Below are 16,149 nucleotides of genomic sequence, written 5' to 3' on the forward strand. Positions count from 1 at the left end.
TGTCCTCATATACATATACATATACATATACATATACATATACATATACATATACATATACAGAGAGGGAGACAGACAGACAGAGACAGAGAGAGCACTAGCACTTCCCTGTTCATTATATAGGCTGCCAGCAGAAAGTGTGGCCAAGATTAAAAGCAGATCTTCCCACTTAAAACAATTTACTTAAGAAAAAAATCCCTCACATGTGCAGGTGTACCCAGCCATTTGGGCTTCAGTTAAGTCTGAATGTAGTTGAGCTGACACAAAGAATAGCCAACACTCTTGTAACACGAATTCTCTTTGGTCATAATAATAAAAAACTTGGAGTCAACTATCGGGGGTGAAAGCTGAAAGATCAGAGAAGCAAAGTGGCCAGTTCTTAGCTCTACCAATGCTCAGACCAAAGGGTCAATCCTTTCCGCAGACTGCCTCCTCAGACTACATCCTCAGACTGCTCCCCAGACTGAGCTCCTATCTCCTCCTGGCTTATATTCCTCTCTCCGCCCAGCCATATCACTCCTCTCTCGACCTCCTTAGTGTCACTCCAAGTGCTGGGATCACCTCTGTGTGAGCTGTTTCTCTTTTAGACTGGATCAATTTCATGTAGCCCAGGGTGGTCTTGAACTCACTGAGATCCATCTGCTTCTGTCTCCCGAGTGCTGGGATTAACAGTGTGTGCCAACACTGCCTGGCTTCTATGGCTAACTAGTGTGGCTAGCTTTGCACTCTGATCTTCAGGCAAGCTTTATTTAGTAGATCATAACAAAGTAGCACCACACATACCCGCTAAAAATTTTTGTTTGTGTTTTCAAGTGTAGCCCTGACTATCCTGGAATTCATTCACAAGATTCACCAGCCTCTGACTCCTGAGTGCTGGGATTAAAGGCATGAGCCATCATGCATAGCTAAAATGATATTGAATATATTAAAAATATAATAAAAATAATAAAGGAAGCAATGTTAAATGAACTTTATTAATGATATCAACTATTATCAAAGGGAAAAGAGGGGTCAGTGAGTAAAGGTGCTTGCCACAAAACCTGATGACCTGAGTTTGATCCCTGGACTCTGAAGTTTCTGCACCCTGATAAGTCTTTCCACCGATGCAGCAATTCAAATCGGACCAATTCAAACGGTATTAGAAAAAGCCCACGTTTAATGGACACAGCACTCCTGGATGGCCTTCCAGCCCCCACCCCCCACCCCACCCCCAGAGAGGAGAGGAGAAAGAGAAACAGGGAAAACCATGAGCCTGGTTTCTAGGGAGCAGTTTGAATACCCTGTGGGAGTTGTCTTGAGCATCTCTGGGGGAAGGATGATCATTTGGCAGGCTTTCTAAGATGCAGCAGGGTTTGGAGGGAAATGGAGGAAGGGGCTTTTTTAGAAACATTTCTTTTTTCTTTTTTGTTTTGTTTTTGGGTTTTTGTTTTGTTTTGAGACAGGGTTTCTCTGTATTGCTTTGGAGCCTGTCCTGGAACTCACTCTGTAGACCAGGCTGGCCTCAAATTCAAAGAGATCCGCCTGTCTCTGCCTCACTAGTGCTGGGGTTAAAGGCATGTGCCACCGACTCCCAGCTTTTATTCAACATTTTTAAGAATCAGTTTCTGTAGTTGTTAAATAAAGATGATAGCCCCATCGTAAGATTGTTGTGAGAGCTGGGCGTTGGTGGCGCACGCCTTTAATCCCAGCACTGCAGAGGCAGGCGGATCTCTGTGAGTTAGAGACCAGCCTGGACTACCAAGCGAGTTCCAGGACAGCCTCCAAAGCCACACAGAAACCCTGTCTCGAAAAACCAAAAAAAAAAAAAAAAAAAAAAAAAAAAAAGATTGTTGTGAGAATTATATAAAGTAATCCAATGAAAAGTTAACAGACTGATATACTATAGTAAATGTCAGCCTTGGAAACTGTGACAATGTGATAGTAATGGAACTAGGAAAGCACAGAGTGGGCCAGCTAGAGGACCATGGTTCGCTGTAATGTTACTGGTGGAGGACTGAAATAGAAAGCGTCCAGCAACTGGGCTGGAGAGAGAGCTCAGTGGGCTAGAGCATTTGCTGCCCAAGCATAAGGAACTGAGTTCAAATCCCCAAACACACATTAAAAACAGCAATAGAAACTAGGCATGATTGAGCACATGTCTGTAATACTAAAGCTGTGGAAGGTAGAGACAGAAGAATCAGTAAGGCTTTCGGCCACCCACCTAGCTTCAGGTTCAGTGAGAAACTGTCTCAGGTTATCCGATCAGGACACTCAGTGTTCTGCTCTGCCCACTACAGGTGGTTTAGAAGACATGCCAGGCTTGAGGACAACCATTTTGGAATTGATCTATAGGACCTTAAAAGTATTTTAAAAGGGGTGATAATCAGGTATTCCAGCACTCAAGCAAAAGGTGGCCAAGCAATGGTCTGCACACGCTTAATCCTAGCATCTGTGAGGTCAGCCTGGTCAACATAGTGAGCTCCAGGACGGTGACAATTACACAGAGAAGCCCTGTCTCAAAAAGCAAAAAACAGAAAAGGAAAAATAAACAGAAGGATTGCTATGAGGTTGCCAGGTCCCAAAGAAACCCAGAACAAGGCCCACTCAATACCTGTAGCTCCTCCCAGCACTTCTCTCCCCACCCCCACCCTAAACCTCTCCAGCCAAGGGGCTGGACTTTGCTTCCCTTCCCCCAACTTTTGCTTTCTATATAAAGCAGCCATTTTGGCCATCTGCGGTCTTGGCTCGTGGCTCTGCACACCCTTGGATCTCTTAGCTTTTGGTCTGCTTGCCCCCTCTCCTCTTTCTCTTTCACTCCCCCCCCCCCTCCTCCCATGGCCTGCTAGCCATGGTCAGCCTGGATCCTTCCAGATGCTTTTGGCTGAACTTACCTTCATTCATATCTACAATAAAATCCTTCTCAACCACACCTTAGAGTGGTTGTGTCCTCATTTTCATTCATAGGTCAGGCCGGGCAATGAATCAAGATTAGTACACTAATTACCATTCATTTGATGTGCGTTTTGTGAGGGAGGTGTTGTTTCCTTATTTTGAAGCAGGATCTTGCTTTGTAGTTGTAGCCCAGGCTAATCTCAAAGTCAAGGTGATCCTCCTGCTTCAGCTTTCAGTGTGTTGGAATTACTGGTTTGTGCTTAGTCTGTATTTCTTAAAGTTGTACTATGCCAAACAAAATGTTTTGATTTTTAGTTTGTTTTTGAGACAAAGTCTCATAAACCAAGATTGCTTTGAGCTCTTAATGGTGCTGCTGAGGCTGTCCTTGAACCCCTGATCTTCCCTACCTCCTAGGTGTTGGGGTTACCTGCATGTACCATGATGCTTATATACTTCACTTGTATTAACTCATCACACAACTGCATGACCTTGTTTTGTTTTTGAGACAGGTTTTCTCTGTTGCTTTGGAGCCTGCCCTGGAACTCAGAGATATCCACCTGCCTCTGCCTCTGGGGTGCTGGGATTAAAGGCGTGCACCACCACCACCACCACCACCACCACCACCACCACCACCACCACCACCACCACCACCACCACCACCACCACCACCACCGCCTGGCCCATGTGACCTTATTACTATTGAGCTCAGGTGTAGCTCATTAGTAGTGTACTCTACCAGCATGTGGGATGCCTTGGGTCTCATCAGCAGTGCTGCAAAACCAGGAACAATAGCAACAAAATTTGATATCCTTTCTTTTCAGGCAAGGAAACCTAAAACCTCATGTGGCTCATAAGGGGCAGATTACTGGGTCACAAGCAGATACCTGGAAGGAGTAGGACCAGACTTTCAAGCCAGTCTCCATACTGCCAGACTGTGGCCCTTAACCACATGTGATTTGCTTCATAATTACACAAGGCTTCATTCCTGGGTCTCACTCCTGGAGAAGGTCATTACAGCATGCAAATCAATCAGAATGGGATGACAAGAAGATGACATAATTGTTTTTCAATGGAATTTGAGGCAAATGAGACAGCTAGCTGTAATACTGAACCGAGAATGGAATTGATCTAGGACACAGAAGCGTGGTTATTAATGATTTAAAGAATCAGAGCAACTAATACATTATGCCTGTGCATGTGAAACAGAAAGGTATTCTGGGAGGCAGGGCAAAGACAAGACATTTATAACACTAATTGAGAATGAGCCCCTGGAGAACTTTCACTGCCAATAATCAAGGATGAAGTATGAACCCGCCTACCTTTGACTCCCGGGGCAAACTACAAATCAAACAGTAGGATCTTCTTCTGAAGGTGATTGCCTGAGCTTCACAAGTTCATCGGCCTTTGCTTTCTCAGCACTCCCTACCCCACCCCCAGTCTCTCCTGAAAGAGAGAGGCAGATGGCTTTGGGGGAATTTTGCATTATTTGCTGATTGGAGAAAGATATGAGAGACTGGGACTGTTTATCACACACAGTCTACTGCAACAATCATAGGAAGTAGGGACTTCCTTTCTTATTTATTTGTTTGTTTGTTTTTCAAGATACTATTTCTCTGAGTATCCCTGCCTATTTTGGAACTCACTCTGTAGACCAGGTTGGCCTGGAGCTCAGAGATGTGCCTGCCTCTGCCTCCCAAGTGCTGAGATTAAAGGCATGCATCACCACTGCCCAGTTTGTGGGCACTACTCTTAATCCTGTTTTACAGACAGAGAAACTAAGATATAAGAAGGTTAAATAACTGCCCTGACCTCAAAGGTTTGGTTGTGAGTTCATTTCTCCCTTTCTCCAAAAAGTAAGTGTGTATGCGCATGGGTGCATGCATGGGTGTGAGAAAGACATTAGATGTGGTGATTGAGCAGGCTCTTAGGTATTCCTGGCTGGCCTTGAATTCATTATATAGCTCAGGCTGGTCTTGAACTCTGATCCTCCTGCCTCAGTTTCCCCAGTACTGGAATTACAGGTGTGCATCAATACACAAGCTTATTTTCTTTTGCTGTTGTTTTGTTTTTTGAGACAGGGTTTCTCTGTATTACTTTGTAGCCTGTCCTGGAATTGGCTCTGTAGATCAGGATGGCCTTGAATTCACAGAGATCTGCCTGCCTCTGCCTCATGAGTGCCAGGACTAAAGTGCCATACCACCAACACCAGGCTTATTTCCACTTTCTAAGCTTAGATTCAATAAAACCTTTAGCAAAACTATGAACTTTTGGTTTGTAATAGTCTGTATATTTGTCCTGACCTTGGTTTTGGTTTTCAGGATAATTCTCTCTGGGGAAAAGGATTCTATGGATGAAGAGGCTCGACACTCAGGCCAGTGACTTGGTATTAATTTCTTTCTTACTTTCATGTGGTTTAAGTCTCTAGGATGCCTGCTGGGGTCTCTGAAGATTCTTGTCTTCCCCAAGGGCAATTCTAGACGGGCTTAGCTCTTTCTCCTAGTGTCTGTAGTTTAGAGTCTCAATGGCATATGACCTATTATTTCTAGAAAACCATGTCCCTATAGTACCTCTTGTATTTATCGTATTAGGCGAGGTTATATAGCAACAACAAAAAAGAAATCCCAAGTGTCCATGACTAAGCAAAACCAAACTGTCCCCACCATCTCAAGTCGACTTCAGGGTCAGCACCTTTTCCCCTGGGAACCTGGCTATTCCAGTATGTGACTATGTTATCTTAAGATAAAACCTAAGCACACTATTGCAGGGTGGAGAGAACAAGTCACATGGTAGTTCTGTTTGATTTGTCCTTGAGGTGACAGTCTTCAAAAGGCGTGAAAGCACCTCTGGGTGTCAGGTCCTTCAGTCATTCCTAGAGTTAGATAAATCACTGTAGTTTCAAAGAACTCTGGGAAATCGGCCTCATGACCTCTTGTAGAAATGGGTAAGGCTTATTGTCTTAGTTGGGTTTCCATTGCTATGGAGAGAGACACCATGACCACAGCAACTTTTCTTTTCTTTTTTTTTTACTTTATTGGTATTTTGCCTGCATGTATGTCTTTGAAAGGGTGTCAGAACTGCCATTGGTTGCTAGGAATTAAACCCAGGTCCTCTGGAAGAACAGCCAGTTCTCTTAAACGCTGAGCCATCTCTTCAGCCTGGATACAGTGTTCTGTCTGCAGGCCAGAAGAGGGCACCAGATCTCATTACAGATGGTTGTGAGCCACCATGTGGTTGCTGGGAATTGAACTCGACCTCTGGAAGAGCAGGCAGTGCTCTTAACCTCTGAGCCATCTCTCCAGTTCCGCAGCAACTCTTAGTTAGGGTGGCTCAATTACAGTTCAGAGATTCAGTCTATTATCATCGTGGTGGCACGTGGTGTAAAGGCAGACATGATGCTGGAGAAGTAGCTGAGAATCCTACATCTTGCAGGTAACAGGAAGTAGGCTGACTGTCACACTGAGGAAAGCTTGAGCAAAAGAGACCTCAAAGTCCATTCCCACAGTGACATACTTTTTCTCCTAATAGTGCCACTCCCTTTTGGGGCCATTGTAGGTGGGCTTTTCTTTCCTGCCTACCTTTTTCCAAATAACCAACATGGAGATTTAATATTAATTATAGGTGCTTGACTGATAGCTCAGGCATGTCATGTCATTAGCTAACTCTTACATTTTAAATTAACCCATATTCCTTATTTCTAAAAGATTTGTTTGTTTATTATATATACAGTGTTCTGTCTGCATATATACATGCATGCCAGAAGAGGGCATCAGATCCTATTACAGATGGTTGGGAGCCACCATGTGGTTGTTGGGAATTGAACTTAGGACCTCTGGAAGAATAGCCAGTGGTCTTAAACCATCTATCCAGCCCCTAACCCATAATTCTTATCTACCCTCTGCCATGAGGTAATAGCTTCTTTCAACAGAATATGTTCATCTTGCTTCTCTCTGCATCTCTGGAGACTCCTGAGACTCCTCTCTTCTTCCCATCATCCTCCTACTCTGGCTCTCCTGCCCAATCTCTTCCTGACCAGCTATCAGCTAATTAGCTTTTTATTAACAAGAGCAATACATTTTCACAGTATACAGAAGGATTATTCCACAGCAAGCCATTTTCTTTCAAACCACCATAGGGTCAAAATATTGAAGGTTAGGTACACAAAGAGAAGTGGTAGGGAGATGCATGGGTCAGTGTGAAATATTGCATATGAGATTTGGGGGTCCCTCATGGGGGGAAGCAGTCATTTAGTCTTTGGGAATAAAGGGCCCATGGAAATGGAATATTAAAATTAGAAAAAGTAGGCCAGGTGATGGTGGCACATGTCTTTAATCCCAGCACTTAGGAGGAAGAGGCAGGCTGATCTCTGAGTTCCAGACTACCCTGGTCTACAGAATGAGTTCCTGGACAGTCAGAGCTACACAGAGAAACCCTGTCTCAAAAAAACAAAACCAAAAGCCAAACAGACATAAATAAATAAAATATATAAATTAAATAAAATTAGGGAAAGTAGCAAAAGGGAAAGTGGTTAGCTTGAAATAAAATTTTGAAATCCTTAGAATTCTAAGGTAGTACATTTAGGAAGTAAGACTTTTTTGGGTGGTTTTAGTATATTCAAATGAGGAGATCCAGTTCATTTCCGCATCTTCACTGCCAAATGAAGGGGAAGGGTCTGCTTTAGTGTCTCTGTCTCCTTGTCTGTGACCACCAGGGTAGAAATGAATGTATCTGTGGTAGTGATTTTGGACATCCATTAAGCTTTCAAGCTTGTTTTTATTTTCTTTCTTTCTTTTTTTTTTCAAGACAGGGTTTCTCTGTGGCTTTGGAGGCTGTCCTGGAACTTACTCTGTAGACTAGGCTGGCCTCGAACTCACAGACATCTGCCTGCCTCTGCCTCCCAAGTGCTTGGATTAAAGGCGTGTACCACCAACCCCGGCTTTTTATTTTCTTTTTTAAAATTTATTTTATTTTATTTTATGCTGGGGGTGGTGGTATACAACTTTAATCCCAGGCAGAGGCAAGTGGATCTCTGTGAGTTCAAGACCAGCCTGGTTTACAAGAGCTAGTTCCAGGATAGCCTCCAAAGCCACAGAGAAACCCTGTCTCGAGAAACCAAAAACAAAAATAAATTATTTATTTTTATATATGTGGATGTTTTGCTTGCCTGTATGACTGTAGCATGTACATGCAGTGCCCACAGAGGAGGGAGGAGGGCGTTGGATCTTCTAAGACTGGAGTCACAGATGTTTCTGAGCCTCCCTGTGGGTGCTGGGAATTGAACATAAGTCCTTTGGGAGAGCAGTCAGTGCTCTTAACCACTGAGCCATCCCCCAGCCTCCATCCTTCTTTTTCTTGATCTTGATAGATTTGGCATTCTTTGGCCTATGAGCAGAAAGTCTTTCAATGTTCCTAGGAAGGTTGATAGAGTACTCAAGGTTTGTGGCTGGCATCTGGTGGAAACTCAAGACTTTCCTGTGTGTTTTGAGATGGGGTCTTATTTCATAGTCGTGGTTGGTCTGGTACTCAGTATTTAGAGCAGGCTGGCCTTGAATTCATAGACATCTGCCTGCTTCTGCCCACTGAGTGCTGGGATCAAAGGCATGTGCCACCATGTCTGGAACCCAAGCCTTTTTTAAAAAAAAGAGAGGATCTCTTTATGTAGTTCTGGCTGGCCTGGAACTCACTGTATAGACCATGATGTTCTGAAGCTCCGGGTGATCCTCCTGACTGTGCCTCTCAAATGTAGGGATTACAGGCATGAGCTGCAGCTTCAGTCACTCACATGACAAAACTATAATCCTGTGCCCCCACGGCAAGCTTGTTCTTTCCTTGTATATAAAACTCTTGTTACTTTAGAAGGATATCTACATGGATAAATCTTCTTTGTTCAGATCCACAGTATTATGTTCAACAGGATATTGTTTGCTTTTGACTTAGAACCTTGAAAGTGTGTGTGTGTGTGTGTGTGTGTGTGTGTTCAGTCAACAAGCTTGCCTGATAAGCACTTTTTTTTTGAGTCAAGGTCTCTATATAGCCTTGACAGTCTGGAACTTGCTATGCAGAGCAGGCTGGCCTTAAACTCAGAGCGATCTGCCTCTGCCTCCAGCTGCTGGAATTAAATGCATCTGCCACAGTGCTTGCCACTGTGTCCATTGTAGTGAACACTTTACCCTACGAGTCACGTGGCTTGGCCTTTGACTTGAGAACTTGAAGCAGTAGAATGTAATGAGGGCACTGAACTGAGAGTCACTGGTTCAGGACACTGGTTTCTACATGGCCATAAACTACAGCTGGGCCCTCCATCGTAAATGATGGCTTTCTGTGCAGTCTAACAGACCTCCTAAGGCCGACTTGTCTCACATAGCAAGGAGTAAGCATCCTGCTGGGAGTTTCTGGTCCTCTGGGTGATTGGAAGTAGCAGACTCTCTGCTGTCCCTTGTTAAACTGAAAATGATGAGTATTTGTTCCCTGCTTCTGATGTGCGGGGCTGCTGGTTGGCTGGTAAATGGATACTACCCTTAGGTTTTCATCTGGCTCTGTTGTCCCTACTAAAAATAAGCCACTGGTGTCAGACAAGCTGAGTCATTTTTATACATGACCATGTGGAGGAAAAGTGACAAAGGTCACCAAGGCTCTGTGTATTATTTCCCTTCTGAACAGACACCATCCCTGTTCCATCCAGCCCCTTTTTTGTTTTCTTTTTCTTTCAGATAAACTCTATACCTTAAATAGAAAATGTTTTCAACAGCAACGTATTGTGATTCAGTTTGCTCATATCCTGTTTCTGCTTATGGACTGACCTTGTCTAGATGCCGTTTGCTTATTTATTTTCACTTTTCAGATGGGTAGGAGTGGACACTAACCTTTGTGACTGCACTTTACAGTCTGTACAGTGATTTCCTATACAGTCATCCCCCCCCATGATGTGGCAACCTGAGGACAGGTTCCAGCTAGCTTACTAGTTCTTTCTCTCCTCTCCCCAGCCCCCCCAAACAGGCTCTTACTCTGTAGCTCTGAGCCAAGGCTGTTCTGGAACTCACTGTGTAGCCTAGGCTGGCCTCTCACTTAGAATAATTTTCCACTTTGGTCTCTGGAGTGTTAGAATTACAGGTGTGAGCAACTATGCCTGGCAAATGTTAAATTCTTAACAAGAATGGATGTGCAAGGTCATCCCTCATGATATCTGTTTAAAGATTTGGCGGTACAGATGTAGTTCAGTGGCACTTACTTAACATGTCCCAGGCACTGGGTTGGCTCTGTAGCACTGCCAACAGTAGCAGCAAGCCTTTCAAAAGAAAAGGCAATAGGGCACTCTGAAAAATACTCTGACACTTTTCATGAGCCCAACATTCCATCACTAAACTGCCTCTCCAAACATGTTTCGGTTCGTATGGCGCGATGAGTCACTTGGTTTTGCATATAGTCATTCCAGCAGACTCAAGCCCTGGGAGCTCTCTTTCTCTTTGTGACTTTCTCTCTCTCCCTAGGTGGGAACACAAGTGTGTGAAACAAGAAAAAGCAGTTAGATAGAAATAACTGTAAGGCTCCATAAGGCTGGCTACACAACTGGACTGATAATTCCAGCCTTCCCCTGATTATAACTATTGTGTTTAGGAAGAAACTCCTCCCTTCCTTCCCTCATCAACTCCCTGCCCTGCCCTCAACTACTTCCATACTGTCGCCTTTAATTTTGCAAGGGTAAGGAATCTCTTGGAATGGAATTTCCTTCCCTTTAGGAATAAAAAGTAAACACTCCAAAATCCAATGCGGCTTGTTTTTCCTTGATAATTCTTGGTCTTTAGGGGTTAGACATGAGATCTGGGAATAAGAGATTTATTATTGCCTACATAATTAGGAACTGATTACCAAGCTCCTGCTACTATACTAAAAAGTCATGATTTTACTTATTAATTTCTCTCTCTTTCTGTCTCTGTCTCTGTCTGTCTCTGTCTCTCTCTGTGTGTGTGTGTGTGTGTGTGTGTTGTGTTGTGTATGATGTACATTTACTATGTGTGCTTCCATGAGGGTGCTAGGAATCAAATACATAGCATCAAGCTTGGCAGCAATGCCTTTATTCACTGAGCTGTCTTGCTGGCCTCAGAATCAGAATCCTAGAATGGAAGGAAAACTTCAGTCTGTCTGTCTGTCTGTCTATCTATCTATCTATCTATCTATCTATCTATCTATCAGTCTATGGTTTTTCAAGACAGGGTTTCTCTGTGTAACAGTCCTGGCTGTCCTGGAACTTGCTTTGTAGACCAGGCTGGCCTAGAACTCACATTGATCCGCTTGTCTCTGCCTCCTGAGTGCTGGGATTCAAACTATGCATCAACAAGCCCTGTAGTACAAAAAAATAAAAGACCCAGTGACTGATATTGAGGTTCAAGCTTCAAGCTGAAGTTCAGAAAAAACAAAGCAGCCAGCCACTAATTCTTACCTCTACCTCAGGCTGGGAGGGCTGACCCACAAGCTCTCTTCAGAGTAGCTGGAGACTGAATGCCTCCTACTGAACACTGAAGACTCTGCTTCTATCTTTTATACCCCTCTATTGCTGGGATTAAAGGCGTGTGATCTATTACTCTTTTAGACTGATTCAATCTCGTGTATCCCTTGGTGGCCTTGAACTCAGAGAGATCCATCTTCCTATTAATCCTGAGTTCTAGGATTACAGGTATGTACCACCACCTCCTAGACTCTGGCTGCTGGGATTAAAGGTGTGTGTGTCTGGCTTCTATGGCTTATGGCTGACTTTGTTTTCTGAATCCTCAGGCAAGCTTTAATAAATCATAAATAATATATTACCTCAATACCCTGCTGAAAACTTCAGTCTTTAACAAATCCCAATATTCAGGGCTGGAGAGATGGCTCAGCAGTTAAGAGCACTGACTACTCTTCCAGAGGACATGGGTTCAATTCTCAGCACCCACATGGCAGCTCATAACTGTCTATAACTTCAGGGTTACACAGACATACATACATGAGGCAAAATACCATTGGACATAAAAACAAATAAAAACCCAATATTCTACAAATGAAGAAATTAAGACCCACTAGTCTTTACTGTGGTGACTGGCACTGAGCAGGTGCTCAGTAAATATTCGTTGGTTCCCACCCCACCTAAGTTGTTCATAATGACAGTCCATAGGAGACCACAAGTTTCTTAACTTCGAAACCATTTTCTTTCAACTCTCTTATAACATGTTATATGGTTCCACTGGATCTACTTCTCCCTGAATCCATAGTATTATTTTATTTATTTCATTATTGCACTACTGACAATTGAACCTATGGTCTGGTGTATTCTAAGTAAGCACCATTAAACCACCTTTCCAGTTTCTCTCCTCTATGTATCCATCAATCCATCCACCCCATCTATCTGTGTGTGTTTGGGTGTGGTTTTTTTTTTTCTTCTTTTTTTTTGGTTTTTCGAGACAGGGTTTCTGTGTGGCTTTGGAGGCTGTCCTGGAACTCGCTTGGTAGTCCAGGCTGGTCTCGAACTCACAGAGATCCGCCTGCCTCTGCCTCCCGAGTGCTGGGATTAAAGTGTTTGTGTGTTTTGACACAAGGCTTTACTCTGTACCCCAAGCCTACCTGGTGCTCACTAAGTACTAAATAACTCAGGCTGACTTCTAATTCACAATCCTTCTGTCTCACCTTCCCCAGTGCTGATATTACAGATGTGAGACACCACACTTGGCTTTATTTATTAGCTTTATTGAAATATAGTTCATATACCATACAACCTAAGTACAGAATGGAATGCCTTTTAGTATAACAGAGTTGTGTATTACTTCAATTTTAGAACATCCCCATTATCCCAAAAGAATTTCCACACCCATTATTGATCATTTCCATTTATCATTATCACACTCCATGACACAGCATTAGGGAACCACTGACTTACTGTGTCTCTGGATTCCACAAGTAAGGACAGTTCATATGACTGGTACCATATATTTCATTTAGTGTATATTTTTAAGATTTATCCATGTGGCAGTATGTACTTTATTATTCCATACACCATTTGCTATACTTTATCCATTTATTAGTTAATATTTTTGGATTATGCGTATGAGTGTTTTGCTGCATATATGTATATCCATTATGACTGTGCCTGGTGCCTGAAGAGGTCAGAAGGCACTAGATCCCCTGGAACTGATTGTAGGGATGGTTGTGAGATCCCACATGGGTGCTGAGAATTCTGGGACCTTGGAAGAATCACCAGTGCTCTTGACTGCTAAGCAATCTTTCCAGGCCCCATTTGTAAGCCTTTTTTACAAAAATTGTGTGTGTGTGTGTGTGTGTGTGTGCTGAGTTTATGTGCACCACTTCTATGTAAGTACCCACAGAGGCCAGAAGGAGTAAGGTCCTTTGGAGTTGGAATTACAGGAGGTTGTGAGCTGTTGGGAACCTAACTGTGGTCCTCTGCAAGAGCAGTAGCTGGGCCATCTCTCCCATGCCTTATTTTAAGTCATATTTTAATTACTTGGGGGAGGGGCAAATGTGGACATCACAGAAGAGCTTTCAGTAGTTGCTTCTCTCCTACAGTGTGGGTCTGGTGACCACACTCAGGTTGTCAGGATGGTGGCATGGAACTTTATTCAAGACTTGTTTTACTTTTTCAATTATGTGTGTATGTGTTTGTGGGAGTCTGTGTATGTGTGAATGCAGTGCCCCTTGGAGTCCAGAAGTGGTTACTGGACTCCCTGGAGCTGGAGTTACAGATGGTTGTGAGTTTTGTGAATCCAGGTTCTCTGCAAGAGTAGTACTTGCTTGTTTTTTGTCGAGAGATCAGTACATGTATTAACCACTGAGCAATCTTCCCAGCCCACCCTTATATTAATAAAAAAAAACTGTCTTAAATTATGCTTTATTTATATATGTGCTACATCATGTGTGTGAAGGTCAAAGGAAAATTTGTGGGAGATGGTTCTCTCTTTCTACCATAAGATCTGGGGATCAAACTCAGGTTGCCAAGCTTTATGGCAGGCACCCCTACCTGCTGAGCCATTTCATTGACCCCATAAATTTAATTTTTTGAAGCAAGATTTTTCTCTGTTGCCCAGGTAGGCCTAGAGCTTATGACTTTTCTATCTTAAACTATTAACCTGTGTTGGATGTCTGGGATTAAATTGTAGAAGGAAAGAACTTACTCTCACCTTTATTTGTGTGTTCATGACACCCCTCCCCAATGTAAACATAAAAATAAAAAAACAGTGGCACAAGCCTTTGGTCCCCAACACTTGGAAGTCAAGGCCAGCCTAGTCTACAAATCAAGTTCCAGGACAGTTGGAGCTATACAGAGAAACTGTCTCAAAAACAAACAAACAAAGACATTTTCCTCTAAATATTCTTAAGTGTACAATATTGTAGACAGTAAAGTCTTGCTCTAAGTCTTCCAGATCTTCTGACTACAGGAAAATAGAGGTACCTCTGATGACTGAGTGATGGCACTCAGGAAGGGGTAGGGAGGGGGAGAGAGAATATTCACAACAAGACTTCCCACAGTTTCAAGGTGAGATTAAGAAGTGATAGGTCTGCAGGGTGGTGGTGGCGCATGCCTTTAATACCAGCACTCAGGAGGGAGAGGCAGGTGGATCTTTGTGAGTTGGAGGCCAACCTGGTCTACAGAGACAGTTCCATGACAGTCAGGACTACACAGAGAAACCCTGTCTCAAACAAACCAAACTAACCCCCAACCCCCCACCCCTCCATCCCCCCACCCCCGCAACACACACAAAAACCAAACCAAAAAGAAAAAGTGATAGGCAGCCTGGAGAGATGTCTCATCGGCTAAGAGCATTGGCTGGTCTTTCAGAAGAGCTGGGGTTTGATTCCTAGTCCGCATATTGGGGTTCACAACCGGCTAAAACTCCAGTTCCAGCTCACGTGACATCTCTTCTGGCACTACATGCTAGTAGTATCCAGACATGCACTCAGGCAAAACATTCATTTTCATAAAAGAATAAAGTTTAAAAAAAGTGATAGGCTCCAGGACAGCCTCCAAAGCTACAGAGAAACCCTGTCTCGAAAAAAAACCAAAAAAAAAAAAAAAAAAGTGATAGGCCATTTTGGACTCACACTCAACGAGCTGGGCAGCATTCCTATAACCCAGATATACCCACAGGTTAAGGATGAGAGAGAGAGACAGAAACTAAGGGTAGTGTTGAGGAACAGGCACAAAATTAGTCCTGGTAAGTTTTCATCTTTTTTTTTTGCGTTTGTAGATTGGCACTGACTCAACCTACATATTGTTTTTGATGGTTTCCAGGAAGATCAAAAAAGTAGACGACTTGGGGGACAATCTGGATTCTCTAAACACAAAATTGAAGGTATTTAGGAAGTGGCCGATTTCCTTCCCAATAACTTGTCTATTTAAGTTCCCCTTATTTTTAGATGAGTCGGGGTGGGTGTACTCCTGAGTCACCTACGGCAAAGAGAAGGGGCTTTTAGGAGTGTCTTCCGGCCAACTTGAGGATGGGAGATGAGAATACAAGGAAGTGATCTTTGACTCAGCTTGCCCAGGGCTTGGGTGTTGTGGCATTCCCCACAAGTGACGCACTCCCAAGCGGGGTGACCTCATATATCACGGGATTTATTCCCACCGCTGACTCCACCCCATATCCTCCTCAGCTTCTCATCCTCTCACTTACCAGTTCCGCCTCCCTTTCAAGATCAGAGTGGGGGTAGGGTGGCTGCAGCCTAGAAATGCCTTTCGTGGGCGGGGAGCGGAGACAACCCGGGTTTGGAAAAATGCAAGAAGTGGCACTCACTTTCCCTTCTCCAGATGTTTCGCATTTCTGGTTAAGGCTATCCCTACTCCTCTAATCCCAAACAGTACGATCTTACTCGAGGCAGTCTCATCCTTTAGACAGTCCTTCTCTTAGTTACCCCTCTTTCTCTTTTTGCCATTTTTCTGAGTCCGGAATTCTCAGTAGGAAGTGGTTGGAGTCTCGGCTCTCTTTCCTGCTCTAGCTGTGTGACCTTGACTAACCCACAACTTCCCTGGGCCTAGTTTCTTTGTCTGTGAAACAGGCCAAACGTCTGGCGCACCACGAAGGCGCTGTGTAAGCTGTAGAAAGGTGAAGACGCTAGCTATCTCGCTAGGAAAGAGCTGTCACCCTTCAGAGCCCCTCCCTCTCCTCGGGGAGCGCCGAGCAAACCCAGCCTCCCTCCCGCTGTCACTTCCTCCACCTCCCGCCTCTCGGCCCGCGCGGCGCTGGCTGTTAGCGTCACAGCCGTCGCACCGCAGCTGCAAGGCCCCGCCCCCGGCCGCGCCTG

General features: G+C 43.9%; 1 long non-coding RNA gene across 1 annotated transcript; it reads left to right on the forward strand.

The window, feature by feature from the left end:
• Positions 1-3,741: 3,741 nt before the first annotated feature.
• On the forward strand, positions 3,742-16,113 carry LOC110341960. Its single transcript, XR_002383964.2, has 3 exons — positions 3,742-4,242; positions 5,190-5,254; positions 15,096-16,113. It is a non-coding gene; the product is annotated as an uncharacterized LOC110341960 (long non-coding RNA).
• Positions 16,114-16,149: the final 36 nt, after the last annotated feature.

The sequence above is a fragment of the Mesocricetus auratus genome, unplaced genomic scaffold (genome assembly GCF_017639785.1).
Source record: "Mesocricetus auratus isolate SY011 unplaced genomic scaffold, BCM_Maur_2.0 Super-Scaffold_100007, whole genome shotgun sequence".
NCBI lineage: Eukaryota > Metazoa > Chordata > Mammalia > Rodentia > Cricetidae > Mesocricetus > Mesocricetus auratus.